The sequence below is a fragment of the Haemaphysalis longicornis genome, unplaced genomic scaffold, assembly GCF_048455015.1.
Source record: "Haemaphysalis longicornis isolate Haplotype H1 unplaced genomic scaffold, Haemaphysalis longicornis Haplotype H1 scaffold_1, whole genome shotgun sequence".
Lineage (NCBI taxonomy): Eukaryota > Metazoa > Arthropoda > Arachnida > Ixodida > Ixodidae > Haemaphysalis > Haemaphysalis longicornis.
In genome coordinates this window covers 344,642,140-344,658,541 of record NW_027526203.1, presented here as the reverse complement: position 1 = coordinate 344,658,541, position 16,402 = coordinate 344,642,140, and positions in this window count along the sequence as shown.

Below are 16,402 nucleotides of genomic sequence, written 5' to 3'. Positions count from 1 at the left end.
GCACAAAACGACGCAGCAGCGTTCTTTTTTCCCTTTTTTTGGCGTGGTTATTGTTTCTCCAAAATAATAAAAAAAAGTCCAGAAAGAAGGAAACATTGGAGTACTCGAAACATGGCACCAGAGTCCGCACGGCCCAATTCTGAACTGAATTTCCCAACAAGACCTTTTTTTCCCGCGTTCCACCGTGCCGAGCACATACGGTGAAGTACCACAGCAGGCGCTCATGAGCAAACCCAAAGGGGTACACAACCGTGGTTAAGAAGAAAATAAGCGTCGTCTGATTGAAAAGGACGGTTCTGACATCACTGACGTTGACCTAGATGGGACGGCTTGCCATGGCGGCAGCGTCCGGTTTCTTTAGAAGTCTGGCGTACGTTGTACACAAAAAGAAGTCGTACCTAAGACCAGCGAATACTGTGCGTGCTCAGTGGGATTCATTTCGGACTCGCTGCGCGGCTTCATTTTCTTTCTGTAACGCCGGTTGCGCTCAGACATCGCCGAATGTCATATGTTACGGCGGTTGCTAGCATATTTTGTGTGTTACGTGTGAATCATGGAAGCAAAAAGGTATGCCTCAAACAAATTGCTCCTGGCGTGTAATAGAAATCTTGCGTCAGCTCCAAAAAGGTGAGGGCCTTCTTGTACAGGAACACCTAGCGCTACTTCTTGAGCAGTGTTATGAGGCCGTGTCATTGCATCGTTGTTGCTAGAGCCCCGATTGTGCATAAACGGAAGAGCTTACAGCTCGCGAAAGCATGCAGGAGGAGTTTTTCACTCCGGCTGTTATACAACTATTATTTCGTAGACAGTAACAGGTGCACGCCTTAATTGAAAAGCTTTTTCATGTTTATGTAGGTGTGGTGTTCAGCCTTGCCTTCAGACGGAGTCCTACTAGACCCATTATATTAAGCCCGCAGGTTCTTCAGCGACCAGGTGCTTCATTGTCTCGTTGCTCGCGACACTTGCTAATATCAGGCTCCATTCCCCAGTTTCCCACCCCCTGAAAACTTTTGTGAGGGTTTTGTCTAGTTTTGCTTCGCAGGCTTCTAATTTCACAAACGTGTACAGAACGCAGTCGTCTATAGATCAGCTTTATTTTATCCTCAGTATTCACAACGGGTGCAATGATGTCAACAGAACTGAGAGATAATTTCCGATTTTGCCTCCGGAGCGATTCTTTGGTTATTTCTTATATGACTGGTTAGAGAGGGTTGGACGTAATTGTCTGTTTGCAAATTCTGAGCACTAATATATGAATAGGCCCTAATAAAACCAATACGTGTACTAGTAATTCCTAAGGTGTAATTTATTTTCAATAATAAATATTGCAAAAAATGTGTCACTTTGTTTTTAGACAAAATTCCCCATGCCACATAAAGTGGCACTTTGTCGAAACACGGTGCAAAAACCATCCTACCCAATATGTGATCCCTGTGATTAGCTCCAACTGAAAAGCCAAGACTAGTGGAAATTAACTGATTTACGAGGAATCAGAACCAAAATTCCTGCTGTGCATCTTTAGCAATATATTTTAAGCGAGAAACTGAGTGGCAGGACGGCACTGAGGCGCGTTAGGAATCTAGAAGTAGTGGACTCAAGGAAAATGGCTACATTTTAAGAAAAAAAAGAACGATCATTTGATTTAAACCTAGCAATAGCCTGAGCAATTACTCAGTAAACTTCAACTATGCGATGTAAAAATGAGGCATGAAAAACTACGCGCAAGTATCGTAACAGGCATTCTGCGGAATGGTGAATGATTACTGCGGGACTATTGGCCGCAGTTTGTCGCTTCAAAACCAAGCTTCTCTAGCAATTCTAATATGCCACCATGAGGGACGAGATCGCACATTTAGAGTTAGTAATATTCTTAGCCAATAATACATCTAGCAATATTTTGTGCTAATTAGTGAGTTCGCCGGCCACGTTTTTTGGCTCCATGAGGTAGCACATATCTATTATTATTAAACATGGTGGACTTCTTTCGGGAAAAAAAACTGACATAGTCTGCTAAATTCACCTGGAGACAGCGAAACGTAGTCGTCTTTGGCTATCTTGATTCTTTCACTGAGCTTGCTACCTATAATAGTGGTAATCAATTCAGACCGATTAGGCAGCCACTTATTCCCTGAAATTTTCTTTTGGTATCAATACTATTTCTGATAATGAGTGCTTCCCATTGAAACCTTACTAGAAACAAAAAGTACTCTTCATTTTTCAGGCTTCTTGGGAACGACCAGTTGTCTGAGATACCACAATGGTTTTACCCATTCGCAAGCACTGAAACCTTCATAAATATTTTTCTAGCTTATCCAGACGGTTGCAAAATCAGGGAACATATTCGCATTGCTTTTCGGACCTACAATATCGTAAGATATTGTCCCTTCCCGCGAGGGGGGTTGATTTTCTACGAAAATTAGGATGGCACAGCCAAGTAGGCTGCTATCTACAAACTGCTGTTACGATATCTTGCGTGTGAATAGATTTCTTAAACTGACAGAATATTTAGAACCCTGCACTGTAGAAGGGGCTTTATTTTTTATGTTTTTTCAAGCCATCTTAATGCGTATGAACTTCGTGCAAGACAAGTCATTCATAACGTTGTACGAGTGCAAGTGATTGCAAAATAATTTTGCACCTGAAATCTCCAAAAACAATCTAGAATATAATATTTGAAATGAAACGTTCTTAAGCAGCTCTCTCTGATTTTCAGTAACACACGACTCTCAATTTAGGCAGTTGATATCTGCACCGAATGGAAATCAATCAATCAATCAATCAATCAATCAATCAATCAATCAATCAATCAATCAATCAATCAATCAATCAATCAATCTTAATTCCATTTTTTTGGTACAGGGGTCACAAATAACTTGAGGTGACAAAAAAAGCAGCCCAAACGATCGCTTGACAAGCCTCGCCACCCCTACAACTAACAAGTCAGTGGCATTGTACAACAAGCAGGAACAAAAAATAACAACCGCACTTTATGCACAAAAATGAAAAGTGACACTTCTACATACAATTGAAAATGATATGGCACAATAGAAAATTTATATAGAGGAATTCATGTACAAAAGTTCATGTACAAAGCATACATCTACAAAATGTATACAAAAGTACATACAGACATGAGCCTAAATTAAAAATTCTTTTCGAAGTGCAGCAAAAGACATAGCATGAAATTTCTCGTATAGCGGGCTATGAAGGAGTTTCGGCAAAATGTATTTCAACATAGCAAAATCGTAGTTCGTTCTAATTGCGATAGTCTAAATGTAGTGGTCGTTCTGGTTGCATACGCTGTTTTGTAGGGGTCAAGCATAGTAATTTTATTAAGAAATTGATCGTTCCTTTGTATTGTTCTCTTTGAAAAATTCCCAAACTTGTCGTCAAAAATTTAATTTTGTTTACGCGGATAATTTTATGTGGCGTGTATAAAGAAGCTGTCGAAGCATCATACTCAACGTTAGAAATAGCTTGGAGAGTCGTATTCTGCAAAATTTGAAGTTTTTGAACATTAGTTATAATGGTGTTTCCCCAAATAGGAAAGCGATAGCTTAGACACGAATAAAAGGCATAGAAAAGGGTGAGTGTAGTTTTAAGTGGAAGATAATGTCTGTTACGCCACAAAATACCGACAAATCTAGAAAGCGTGATACAAGTTCTACAAATGTGGACGTCCCAAGACAGTGTTGGCGTAAAGACTATACCTAGTGATGCAAATTACTATTTACTGAATAGCTGTGCCAGATAATATGCGTGGGTCCAGATTTCGTACTGGCGTGCCCTTCACGTGAAATATCATAGCCTTAGTTTTCTCTTTGTTTATGCTCAATGAATTTACGCGGGACCACTGATCTAATAGGTATAAGACTTTGTTTGCGGCCGGTTGAGGTGTCGGCGTAACGCCAGACAGTTACCGGCCTCTGTCCCCCCTCCCCCCCCCCCCCAACAACCACTTCATCATCATCATCATCGACTTTGTTTGGTGTGGTAGTTAAGTGTGTGATATCGTTCGAGGAAAAGAATAGGCTAATATCGTCCGCATAAATAACGTATTTTGCTAGTTTGCTTATGTTACATACGTCATTTATATAGACATTGAACAGTAAAGGTTGAAGTAAACAGCCCTGAGGTACATCATATTTGATTTGAACACGATCAGAAGAACAGTAGTTAATCGTCACATATTGAAATTGAGAGCCCAGATATGATTTAATAAGATTAAGAGAATGTCCGTGAACGCCATAATGTTTTAACAAAACTTGTTGCTGAGCTAGTTGGTACATATTTTAAGGAAGAAGAAAACGTGGCGCAAACTAGACGTAGACGAAAGAAACGAGGTTGGCGCCTGTATATGTCTTACCTCGTTTCTTTCGTCTACGTCTAGTTCGCCCCACGTTTCGTTCAGCCATAATGTTCGAGTACAGCAAAAAGAACGTCGTGATTCAGCGTATCAAACGCCTTGCTAAAGTCGACAAATACGCCCAGGGTTAGCAGACACAGCTCAAGATTATTCAGTATAGATTCTTTCTGGTCTAATGAGGCATGTTCGGTTGATCTATTTTCAGTAAGCCGATACTGGCAGTCGTTTATTACAGAATGTTTACGAAAAAAGTTTTGGAGGCAGGGATGAATTGTTCGTTCCATGTCTTTGGAAAAAAACGGAAGGATAGATATTGGCCTGCAGTTTTCTGGGTTATTTTTGTCGCCTTTTTTGTATATTACCGCCGCTCGAGCTACCTGCATATTGACAGGAAACTCTGCTGCAGTAAGCGCGGTGTTATACTATATGTACGTTCAACAGGGCGTTATGGTAGAACATACTTAACGGGTCTACTCTGGATGTTGCACAAATCAAGCGATGTGGTATTCATTAGTGTTTGACAAACAGCGAAGACTTCCCTCTCATCGGTTGGCTAGAGGAACATTGATTCGCTTAACCTGTTACCTAAGAACCGGAAACTTCCCTCATTATAATCCCCACGGAAAAATTCAGAAAAGAACTTGGTAAATGTTGTGGCTAGGATTGACCCCGGGGCCCGTGAGGTCATTGTCATGAATAGTAAGGTTTGTTAAATTCTCGTGTTAGGTTTTCCTATCCAGAAGATTGTTTAAACGCCTCCATTGTTCTTTAGGAGCACCTGGCAGTTTTTGATTGAATGAATGATTGTAATATGCTACCCTGGCTGACCTTATTTCCGTATTCAAACGATTTCGCAGAGCTTTATAACGCATGAATAACTCGTGCTGCTTAGTTTTAATAAAGGCTGCAAAGAGCTTGTTTTTCTTTTTAACCAGCTTAATGAGCCGAGGCGTCATCCACGGCTTGCGCGATTTCTTGGATGGTATCACTATAAGAAAACTATCAGTGTATATTCGCAAAAAGAGCTCAAGAAACACAGCGTATGCCCGATCAGCAGTTGATTCGTTTAGAACAGGGATCCAGTCAATCGCTGCAATGCGATCCCCTTCAAGCCGTCCCTGGGTAATAAACTCTGGCCGTACTTGTGCACTACGCTGAACTGCAAGCTCATTTCCAATGCACAGAAAAACATGTCAATGATCGCTGATGTCAACTGCGATACGACAAGAGTGGCATAAACCGTTGTGATTAGTAATTATTAAATCGAGGACCGAGTACGCAGTAGATGTGATGCTTGTTGGTTTACTGATAACATTTCGAAAGTTCACGCTTTGAATACAAACCAACATTTGTTGCTGTGCAGAGCTCGTTGTGCCCATAGCTATGTTGAAATATCCTGCTGTAAGCTATAGAGAATTTTCGGATAAGAAAGTTATTTCGCGTTCGAAGGTAGTGAGTGAGCGAGTCTTTTATTAACACAAGGAGGGCCCAGGGGCCGGAAGGAGAGAGGGGGAAAAGAGGAAGGGAGAGGTTCGAAGGTAGCAAAAAATTCGTTCAATCTGCCTTGGGGTGAACGATAAACGACAGAAAAAACATTTTTACCGGATAGTACTGACAGTAGTGCTATATTTTCATTGCTCAGACTGTGCGTAGATAACAATTCACATGTAAGCCTTTCGTTTACTAGCATGGCAGCGCCCCCACCACGTTTGTGCGGCCGACTGAGAAAAAATGCTCTGTATCCAGGCATGCGAATGACGTCAACAACAGAGGGATACCAACTTTCAGTAAGAAAGATCTTATCAAAGGAGCAGACTAGGATATTCAGAATGCGCGATAAGCTGTCACTTTTGTTCCCGGCGGAATGCATGTTGAAATGTATTATATGAACACACTTCTTTTTTATTTTCCCAATTGATGCATTAAATTCCGAAGGTGTGAGAAGGGGGACGTCGTTTATTTACCGGTTGGCGGCGGTTTGGCAGTACCCGAAGCCCGTTACGTCAATTTCAAGTGGTCATCAGGCGAGTAGATTCGAATATCAGAATCGTCGTTCTTCCGAGCTAGGACAACACCGTTTTTCGTCCGCACATGCTTCCAGAAAAACTGCCTCGTTCTTGCTTTCACGGCCCCAAAAATGTAAACCGAATTCTACCTGACCTACCCGAAGCCGCTATAGGTATTCATACAGCAGCGCTACACTAGACTAAGTATAAGTCATCATTATCATTATCATCGCTGTTAGGTCCACAGCTGCACAATGACCGCTCCCGTGGGGTTCTAACTCATTCTTGGCCACTTTTCTTTTTTCAATACAGCGTGGTGGAACTGTTTTAATAATCTTTCACACCAATAGGTCATGCGCCACTACAATATTGCTAATATATCCCCAAATTGTGCACTGTTCAACCCTGGGACATCTATTGAGGTGTCAGTGTCTAGTTTTACATGCGGGTTAAGATCAAAATGCCTAGTTTTAAATTCAATGAAAGGGATACTGAAGTTACTTTACTCGCCGTGGTGGCTCGGTACCTAAGGCGTTGTGCTGCTGAGCCCAAGGACGCGGGTTTGATTCCTGGCTGTGGTGGCCGCTTTTCTGAAAAGCAAAAACGCCCGTGTGTTGAAGATTTAGGCGCACGTTAAAGATCCCCAGGTGGCCAAAATTAATCCGGAGCCCTCCACTCCTTACAGAAATTTTTGTTCAGTTTCCATCGAAATTTTGTTGAATTGACTCAACAAATATTGTTGAGCATACAAGGAATATCTATTGTAATTCTGTTGAGTATTTGTGGAGACCACAGAGCTTACAAACGACATGCTGTAGTTTGCTTTGCTTTTATGGCAATAAAATAAAAATTATTTGTTTTGCGTAACCGCCACATAAGAGGGAAGTACAAGCCTCTCCACGACAAAGAGAACCCAATGCGTGGCATTTGTCCACACTTCTCCTAGTAAGCTGCTGGGTCACATGATCGAACTCAAGAGAAAAATAACAAAGAAAAGTCACTCTTTCGTTTATTACAGCGCTGATTGAAGTCGACCTTGACGAATGAGTGAATCGGCGACACCGGTGCGCTCCGTCGTTATCAGGCGTAGCGCTTCGCTGCCGTTAGGCGTTATGCAAGCAATGGTCTCGACCGTCTTTTTCTGTGATCACGCCATAAACCTGTAACATAGCAGCAGACGATGGGGAGCCGGCGGTGGCGGCCAGGAAGGTGATAACGCCACAAAGCTTCAACTAAAAGCGACTGAAAGAAATAAATAGATACGGTAAAAGAAAATTGCTTGATGTTTTTTAGCTCAACATCCGCCTTTCGGTTGCTTTTGGATCAAAGTTACTCGATCGCCTTGTGGCGTTGACGCCAATTTTGACCTGCAGAAATGCGCTTCTCTTGCCAGTCTCAGCTACCGTTTTAATTTTTATAGTACGTGCCAAGTGTTTTTATATCTTTAATGCGCAATATTTGATAACGTGGATGCGATCTTTATGATTGATTGATTGATTGATTGATTGTAGGGTTTAACGCGCCTACGCAACGCAGGCGATGAGGCGCGCCGTAGTGGAGGGCTCGGATTAATTTTGACCACCTGGGGATCTTTAACGTGCGCCGAAATCTCGTACACACGGGCGTTTTTGCTTTTCACCTCCATCAGAAAAGCGGCCGCCGCGGCCGGGAAACGAACCCGCGGATCTTTATGAGTGAAGCGTCAAATTTCACTGCATGTTGTCATAGCTATATGTGCATCACATCACTGATTGCTTACGTCGTGCTTATTGTCATTGCTCTGTGATGCAGTCCTTGTAGTGTTCGGAAAGGCGCTCCTAGAGTTCGTCTGCTAGGATACGCCGCTCGCGTGTTTTGATGGTGCGCGTTTGCATTCGTTTTTCCTTGTTAATTTGGTGTGCACTTAATTGTTGCTGTGCGGGGAGTTGCGAGGTGCGTTGTATCGTCGGTGAACACGTTTAGTACCCTGCCGGGCGGGCACGGTGAACTACGGGACGATGCTGCCAACGGTTGGAGCGGAGCGCTTTCCTCGGTACCTTCGGAAACGATGTGCTGTACAAGGTTGCAACAGCAACTCCCGTACGCCTGGCGTTTTACTGCACCATTTTCCTCTCATTTCTACAGGTAACGCGAAACTATAGTACTGGTAATACCTGCACGGGGGTTGTGTAAGGGGGTGTGGTGGTGCTTCGAAAAAAAAAATGGGTCTAAAGCTTTGTTATATCGCAGTTATCTCTTGATTTCACCTCAGGCTGGTTCGGAGGAAGTGGATTCAATTACTCTAGGACTTCTCAGCGTAGTACCACTCGAATTTAAACGAGTCGCTTTAATTGTCTATCTCAGTGTCTTCTATATTGCATTACAACGCTTGTAGTGCTCGTTCCTTCCCGCACTTGTATGCGCAAGCATTATTTCCAGCACAGTACTGTGTTGTGCTGCTCCGTGCTGCGGTGCTGCCAGATCTTTCCTGCTATGTGCTTTTACATACTGCCGTCGCTTTCGTTTGCATTGATCCATTTTTAAATGCAGAGCATTTCTTAGCGTCGCCTCTTCCTGCGTCGGACGGCGTCCACAGCTCCGCGTCCGCAGCAGGTGCGCCTCTCCTCCTTCCCTCCTCTCTCTCAACAGCAGCTGGCGCGCGCATGCGTCGTAGTCAGCCCGTTCGCTCCGTCGCGGTCTCCGCATAACAGGTACGTGATAGCAGCTCATTGGGGCGTGGAAGGGCACGCCCTGCTTGCGCATGCGCGCTCTCCCCCCCGTGCTGCTCTCCCTCTACTGCGCGCGCTGCAAATATAAAGCGGCTAGCGGTCGCTCGTGCTTGTCACTGCGTTGTTCCTTCCTTCCTTGGTTGACGCTCGCTCCACCCTAACGCGACTTTACTCTCCTCTCTCTACCCCAAACCAACACCAATGCAACTACGACCCAACTACCCACCCTAACGCGACTTTACGCGGCGTTAACGACCCCCAATGCTCTGCATTTACTCGTGTTCCCCTCGCGGGAAGGCGCGGGAACTTTTTTCCTCTTTTTACTTATCTGTTGCGACACTTGCCTAATAATGCAACCAGGAAATGGCAGGCGTGAATGCTGAGTGAACTTGTGTAGAAACCCTTGTCTACTTGATAAGACGCCGGGACAGCTGCGGTCGTGCTCGCTGCACTTTCGTGAATCGGCATTCCTCCGGCCCGGTTTTCTGCTTCAAGATGAGGTGCTAGTTCTTTTCTCTTGTTTCGAGTAGTTCTGCTGTTGACGCTTTCATTGCTCATAATGCTATGTGTTACGGGTAAAGTCAATTTTTCGGCGCTTAAGGAAAATCATAATGCATGTAGTGCCCACGAACATTTTGTATGATTAGAAACAACGCAAGAGACAGGACGAGGAAACTGACAAGGACGGGCGCTTGTCCTTCCTCGTTCCGTCTCTTGCGCTGCTTCAAATCATGAATCCTTACCGACTCGCCCAGCTTCGCACACTTGTTCAACATCTCGTACTTATTGTACACGTGCTGATTTTGTGTAGTGTGGTAAATTTGTTTTATGTTTATCCTGGAATAAAATTCAAATGTCTTGATTATAGCATGACTATGCGTTATTTCTTCTCTTAGAACAGAAGTACACAAACTGAGCAAGCATTATATAACCTTGATCTATACTTAAGGCACGCACGCAACCTACGTATGTGCGACGCAATTAAACCCAGCAGTGGCGTTGGTAAAAATTGGTATTGGGGTAAGGAGTGGGCACGTTTTTTATATGAAAGTGGGGCCGGGGAGAGTGGTCAAGTGTCATTTTTTTTGTGCTTTGTATCCCCAGGCAGAAAAAAAATTCCGGTCGGGGGGGGGGGGGGGGGGGGTACGTTTGCCACCCACTACGATCAATATAAACAACTGATTGCTTTTATACAGCAGTGGAAGGCATGAATACAGAATAAAGGTTCAGAGAAGATGCAAGATGTTTTTATAAACACCGAGGCTAATCATACGACAGTATGCTAAAGTCCGTTTCTCTAGTCACGAGTATAACTGGCGTTGACTTGAAGCACACACGCCAAGGGCTCACCAACTTGCGTCAGATGGCAATGACATGAGCCCTCAGCAATCAGAGGCCTGCTACGGCTATTTTGAAGTCACATTTTCCCGCTAATGCCACCAAAATGACGTCACTTTCTGACCGGATCTTGCGTCACGTCCGGTGTATTTTTTGTTCCGCCGGAACTGTTCCCTCCTCACACAGATGGCGCTAAGCCCCATGAGCAGCTTAAGAGCCGCCATTTTCTGAACGTATGGGCTTCTATGGAAGCTTCGCTACCAGTAATATATACCTTGCATTATTTTTGATGCACTTTCGGAACGTCGTCAGTCGCGCATAGCCAGAGAAGGGAGGACAAGCTAAGCTTACCACAGTTTAGCGACTAAAACGCATAAACAACGAAATGGCAGCCCCCATGAACCGTCGCGGAGTAAACAAATGTCCCGTGATGCAAAATGACCAATGATCATGGCGGCTGCACGGAACAATAGGACATAAGGGGGCCGTTACTCTGTAACGTCATGTCGTGACGCTAGTCCGCCCGTTGCTGTTATTCGCCGAATTTACTTTGTTGGAGGCATGAATTTATAACTCGAGTGCACTAAGGTGAAGCTGAACTAGGAGATTGCTTTGGAGTAAAGATGCACGCATCCTATTGCTCCTCCTTTTTTCTCGTCTGTCAGTGTTAGTCCTGTCGCCCAGCAGCGTCGTGAGCTGCAAATGCGGGTCCTGTAGACTCACTTAAATAGTGAATTGACGGCTGGTGCAAATGATTTCAAATATATTTCTACAGATTCAATCGTCCGGTCCTTTATAGCTGCTGCGACAGTTATGAACCCTATAAAACATGGATAAGTTTCCTTTCGTCGAAATTTTTGCGCCTTGGTCATGCAGCCCCTCTGAAAACTGCTGTGCGGATTTATTTCTCTGGCGAACGACAATTAAATCGCAGCTGTCAGCTGACGCCCCATGTTCAAGTGAACACGGGGTATCAGTAGTGCAAAAGTGCCACAACCATTTAAGGCCTTCATTCTGTTTGGCAACGCCGAATTTATGTGTAGCTGCTTAGCCCTTACTGTATGCAGTCTGGGGATAAGTCAATGTTGTTGGTGAATTCGCTTGCTGAATTCCCGCTTGTTTTCTAAGCTTGATATTATGGTAAAGACAACCTAACGAGTGTTCGTAACAGCGAGTTACTATAAAATTGGAGGGAATTCCCTACATGCGAGGTAAAGGGCACCTGGAAAGCTACATCGTGCCTTTCCACAGCGTGCAAAATCTTAAAAAAAACCATGAAGTTTATACTGTAAACCAATCTTTACTGCAAAGCTGTTATATTATTCCCATATTGCGAGATTTTTGCTAACTATAACGTGTACGATGAGAGGTTGGATGATTAAAGTGAATACAATACAGGAAAGACGAGAAGTGAAAACAAGTAGTCGACATATATCATTTGTCTTTGCCAAGATGGCCTCTACAGGGCGATCAGTTGGCCGCTGTAATTGGAATCGTGAATTATTGGGTCCGGGTTACTAAATGGAGGTCACTTTTATATTGTGATTTATGATGCTGGTGTAGTATTTACTGTACAGGTACGAGGCAAGAATATTGTTTGATCAGACAAGTGTTTCCCATAACCCGTGTGAATAACAAGAGGGCTACGAACGCTTTCGTGCGATGTGGCGTTAGCGTAACGCTGCACATTTTCATCCAACTTACGGCTGCTTCACAATATGAAAGGATTAATAACAGTACGCTGGGTTCCTGGACGCAACCGATTGGCGTGCAAGGAAGGTGTTATCCTGCTCGCCCGCGAGACCTTACACTTGGCCGCCGTCAACGGTGACAGCCCTAGCAGTGCGACTTATCAGCCAACATAATGCTCAGCCAGTATGCAGAAGCTCGCGAGCAACTTGCAACACCGCACAAGCACGTTACCAGTGCAGAACAAACACTAGTGTACGCCAAACGAAAACAAACCTTATCACACCAGGAAGCATACATAAATTCCAAAGAAACTCGAATGAGCTAGTCCCCCCTCTCCCCCTCAAATGACGCACTTGTCGTAAAACACTATATCAAGAACACAATATATTGCAACACACTAGAAACCAGGAGCAGAAGATACACAAGGAGTGGCTGGCTGAGCCGCCAACTCCACAAGAGCAGCAAGCCCTGGCCTTCATGAAAAAAGCGACCAGCACCTGCACGGAATGAAGGGCTTTTAGTACACAGGGATATAATTTTTTACATGCGAAGCATCTCATGCTAGGGGCTGCGTCCCTCCATCCCTCGTTGTCGTTGTCCGCCGTCCGCACTCTACTGCGCATGCGCGTCTCTTCAGCCCCGTCAGCGTTTGGGCTGACGTGAGCACAGTCCACTATAAAAAGAAATAGTTAGGCGGCGCCCGGTTTCGATCCCACGACTCTCTGGCCGCAACGGGGGGTACGTGGCGCTCTTCCCACTGCGCTGCAAACCGAGACGGGAGCATGTGCTACGAACGCGCCTTATGTCCTTCACTCATTCAAACTACGTCAAGAAGCTACTGATACAACGAAGGCACGCGAAGCTGAACGTCAACGGAAACGACGAATTGAAAACTAATGGGAACTTCAGTCGACCCTATGGCTTTTTTTTTTGCGAGAGTTTGCCTTACGGCATAACAGTTATATATACAACATCACATTTGTGTCACGCAGAAACGTAAGCAGAGACCAGTACTGAGGGCCCCAGATCCACCGCTGTAGATCAGGGGGTCTCCCAGGATGGAGCCCTGTGCCTCGGAGGTGTTGCAGGCGAGAGGTTTGCAGGGCAGGGCAGGTCCATAGAAGGTGGCTCGTGTCGTCTTCGGACGCAGGGACCGTACAAAAGGGACAGGTGTCCGCAAACGGTGAATGATAGCGGGCAGGCCAAGCGTGGGTCACTGCTGGGGATAAGGCCACCCCAACTCGAAGCCTCCGCAGCAGCAGCAGCACCTCCTCCCAGCGAGCGAGCCAGGTCAGTTCCACGCGGTGGAAGTAAAGCACGCGTGGCGCGGCGGAGGCTCTCCTTTTCCACCAGCAGTTCTTCTAGGGTGGACACTGGAAGAAGTGGTAGCGGCCTTGAAAGGTCTACACGGCCACAGGCGCGATCCGCCGCTATGTGGGCAGGAAGCATGTCCCGGCGAACCCACAAAACATGCACAGGGCATGGGTATGTGTCCAGGATCGCGTGAATACGTGCCGACATGCTTGTGCTACACGCAACACGACGTAGATTACGTATTGCTGTCGTCGAGTCCGTGTAAATTTCCAGTTTCACGCCGGCAGTTACTGTCGATGCAAGTGCTTGGAGACCATCCCGAATAGCAGTAGGTTCTGCCAACAGGCTTGGTAGAGGTCGGAGGGTCTCGTAGGCGCAGCACTGGTTTAAGATTGGGTGAGAGGCACAAGCCAAGACTGTGGTTACGAGAGAGTCGTGTGCCCCGGCGTCCACAAAAGCCTGCATGACTCGTGGCCGCGTCGCAGGCGCCCAGTGACCGACATGAAGTAGGGCTGCATCCGGAGGTTGATGAAGGCCAGAGGTTCGGACATGTAGCCTTGCCAGAGGCTTGTTGTCCGTCACCTGATGGTAGAGCCAGGGCGGCCTTGCGGCGGAAAAGGCTGGCATCGTATTCGGCGGCTGGCCCATGTACGCGGCGAGAGCTGCCGCCTCTGGAACCAGCCCACGTTTCAGCAGGCGTGCGGAACGACGCTGATGAATGAGTTCATCAAGCGTGTTTAGCTGGACTTCGGCTTGTAGCGGTGGAATTGGTGTTATCCGAGGGAGGCCAGTAATGGTGCGCATGGCGGCCCTGTTGATGGCCTCAAGCCGAGCCCAGTCCGCTTGCGTCATGTGCTGGAACTGTGCCTGGTATACAAGCCGTGGCTGTAGTACGGCGCGCACTAGAAGACGGGCAATCGTCCAGCAGGCCCCGCCAGACTTCTGCGAGATGCGGCGAACTAGGTGGAGCATCTGTCCGGCTTTCTGTCGAGCAGATCGTAGCCACTGAGCTGCTGACCCTGATGACGATATTTCTAGTCCTAGGACCCGAAGACGGTCAACCGTGGGGATGTCGTTCCGATTCAGTTGCAGTGAAATGGGAGACACAGCAAGGAGGCGGCGGCCCCAAGCGTTGGCCACGGGAAGTAAAGCAGTTTTCTCTTGCGAGAGAGTGAGGCCCGCATACTCGCACCACCTCTGGCAGTCTGTTAGTGCTTGCTGGAGGCACTCGGCTTGTCGTGACAGGTCTGGATGCACTGACCACACCGTAATGTCATCCGCGTACATGAGGAAATATAGATCTCGGATTGAAGCAAGGGGCCAAGCTAGCGGCAACATGACGATGTTGAAAAGAAGCGGAGACAGAACAGACCCTTGTGGTATGCCTCGGACTGGTGTAAAGTGACCGAAACTTGCTCCGTTGATGCGGATGGAAAAAGAACGGTGTTGAAGGAAGTATCGGACGAAATCGCAGACTTTGTCTGGAAGGTGGAGGCCATTGAGAACTTGTAGGATGGCAGCGTGACTAACGTTGTCATACGCCTTGCATATATGTCCATGGCGAGCACAGATCTCACACGGCGGCATCGGCCTCCAACTAAAACCATAGATGAGAGGTATTCCAACCCATCATCAGTACCGAGATAGGGCCTGAATCCAATTTGCGCCGGGTGATACCATGGGAAGGTATCAAGCCACCACTGAAGCCGTGTTGCAAGCATTCGCTCTAACAACTTGCACAGCGTCGATGTCAGGGCGATGGGGCGCAAGTTCTGAAGTACATGTGGTGGTTTCCCGGGCTTTGGAATGGGAACAATATCCGCCCGAAGCCAAGAGTCAGGTAGTTGACCGGAGAGCCACACCTGATTAACCGAGTCCAAAAGCGGCACGAGGGCTGGGTGCTTCGCATACTACTCAGGGTTCCCCTACGGGAAGATGGTGTAATTTTTTTTTCTTTCTGTGTCTGTCACTGCAAAAACTGCAGTTTTCTTTGCCCCTAAGACCCTGGTGCACGGAGATTGTCTCGAAAGTTACAAACCGACAGCCCAGGTCCGAGAAGGAGCAACCCCCATGGCAGGTTGTATTCCCAAGTGTACTAGGCCAGGCGCTAAAGAATAAAAATGATCGTTTTTACGTTATAGTCGTGAAAAAAAAACGTTTCACGTTAAAGCAAAACGTCACACACATGAATAACGCGAACCATTTCTTTGTTTGCTAAATAAATGAAAGAGAACCACCCAAGGGAAACTAATATAAAATTCTTGTGTTTGTTGTACATGTTTACGGCGCATGCTTATTTGAAATCGCCTACTGGTTACCTTCTCCTTCTTGATAATATTAGACGCACGTATTTTCATTTGCCTGTTCGGTGCCCACCCCAGAGAAGAAAACGTTAGGCCAATTTAGCTTGTATTGATACCGCCGCAGAAAAACAGCGCGTTAATGCTGGGGTTGAAGCGACATTTGGCATGCAGCTCATTAATCTGTGGAAAGAAATTTGCTACGGCTTAAGACAAACCCAAGTCGGGGCGAATAATCAAAGCAACGCCACATCGTTTTTTTACACTATGCTTAAGTTTTACTGTGTGCGGAGCGTCTGCTGTGTGCAGAGCGCGATTAAGCTTCAGCCCTCGTAAACTCTGAGCAGCGTTAATTTAAAGCTGCTAAGGCCCGGAATAATCAATGAACAGAGGTTAAAGAGTTCCGCATCGCCTCATTACCTGCATAATAAATGGCTCTATAATTCGATTTTCTCCGCTCAGGTCTAACGCTTTTCGGCTTCCACTGAGCAGCTGGTACATAAACAGCTGGTATCGGGCTTTCCTCAACGGAGAAAAGAAGCAATTGCATAATATAGAAATTGGACGCCTTTTGCATATCCACACCGACGCCTTCGGAGCCTGACGTAAATTTATAAACAGGGGAAACATAATAATAAAATGCAATGCAACGATGCAGCCAGAGCAACTCTTTCTACG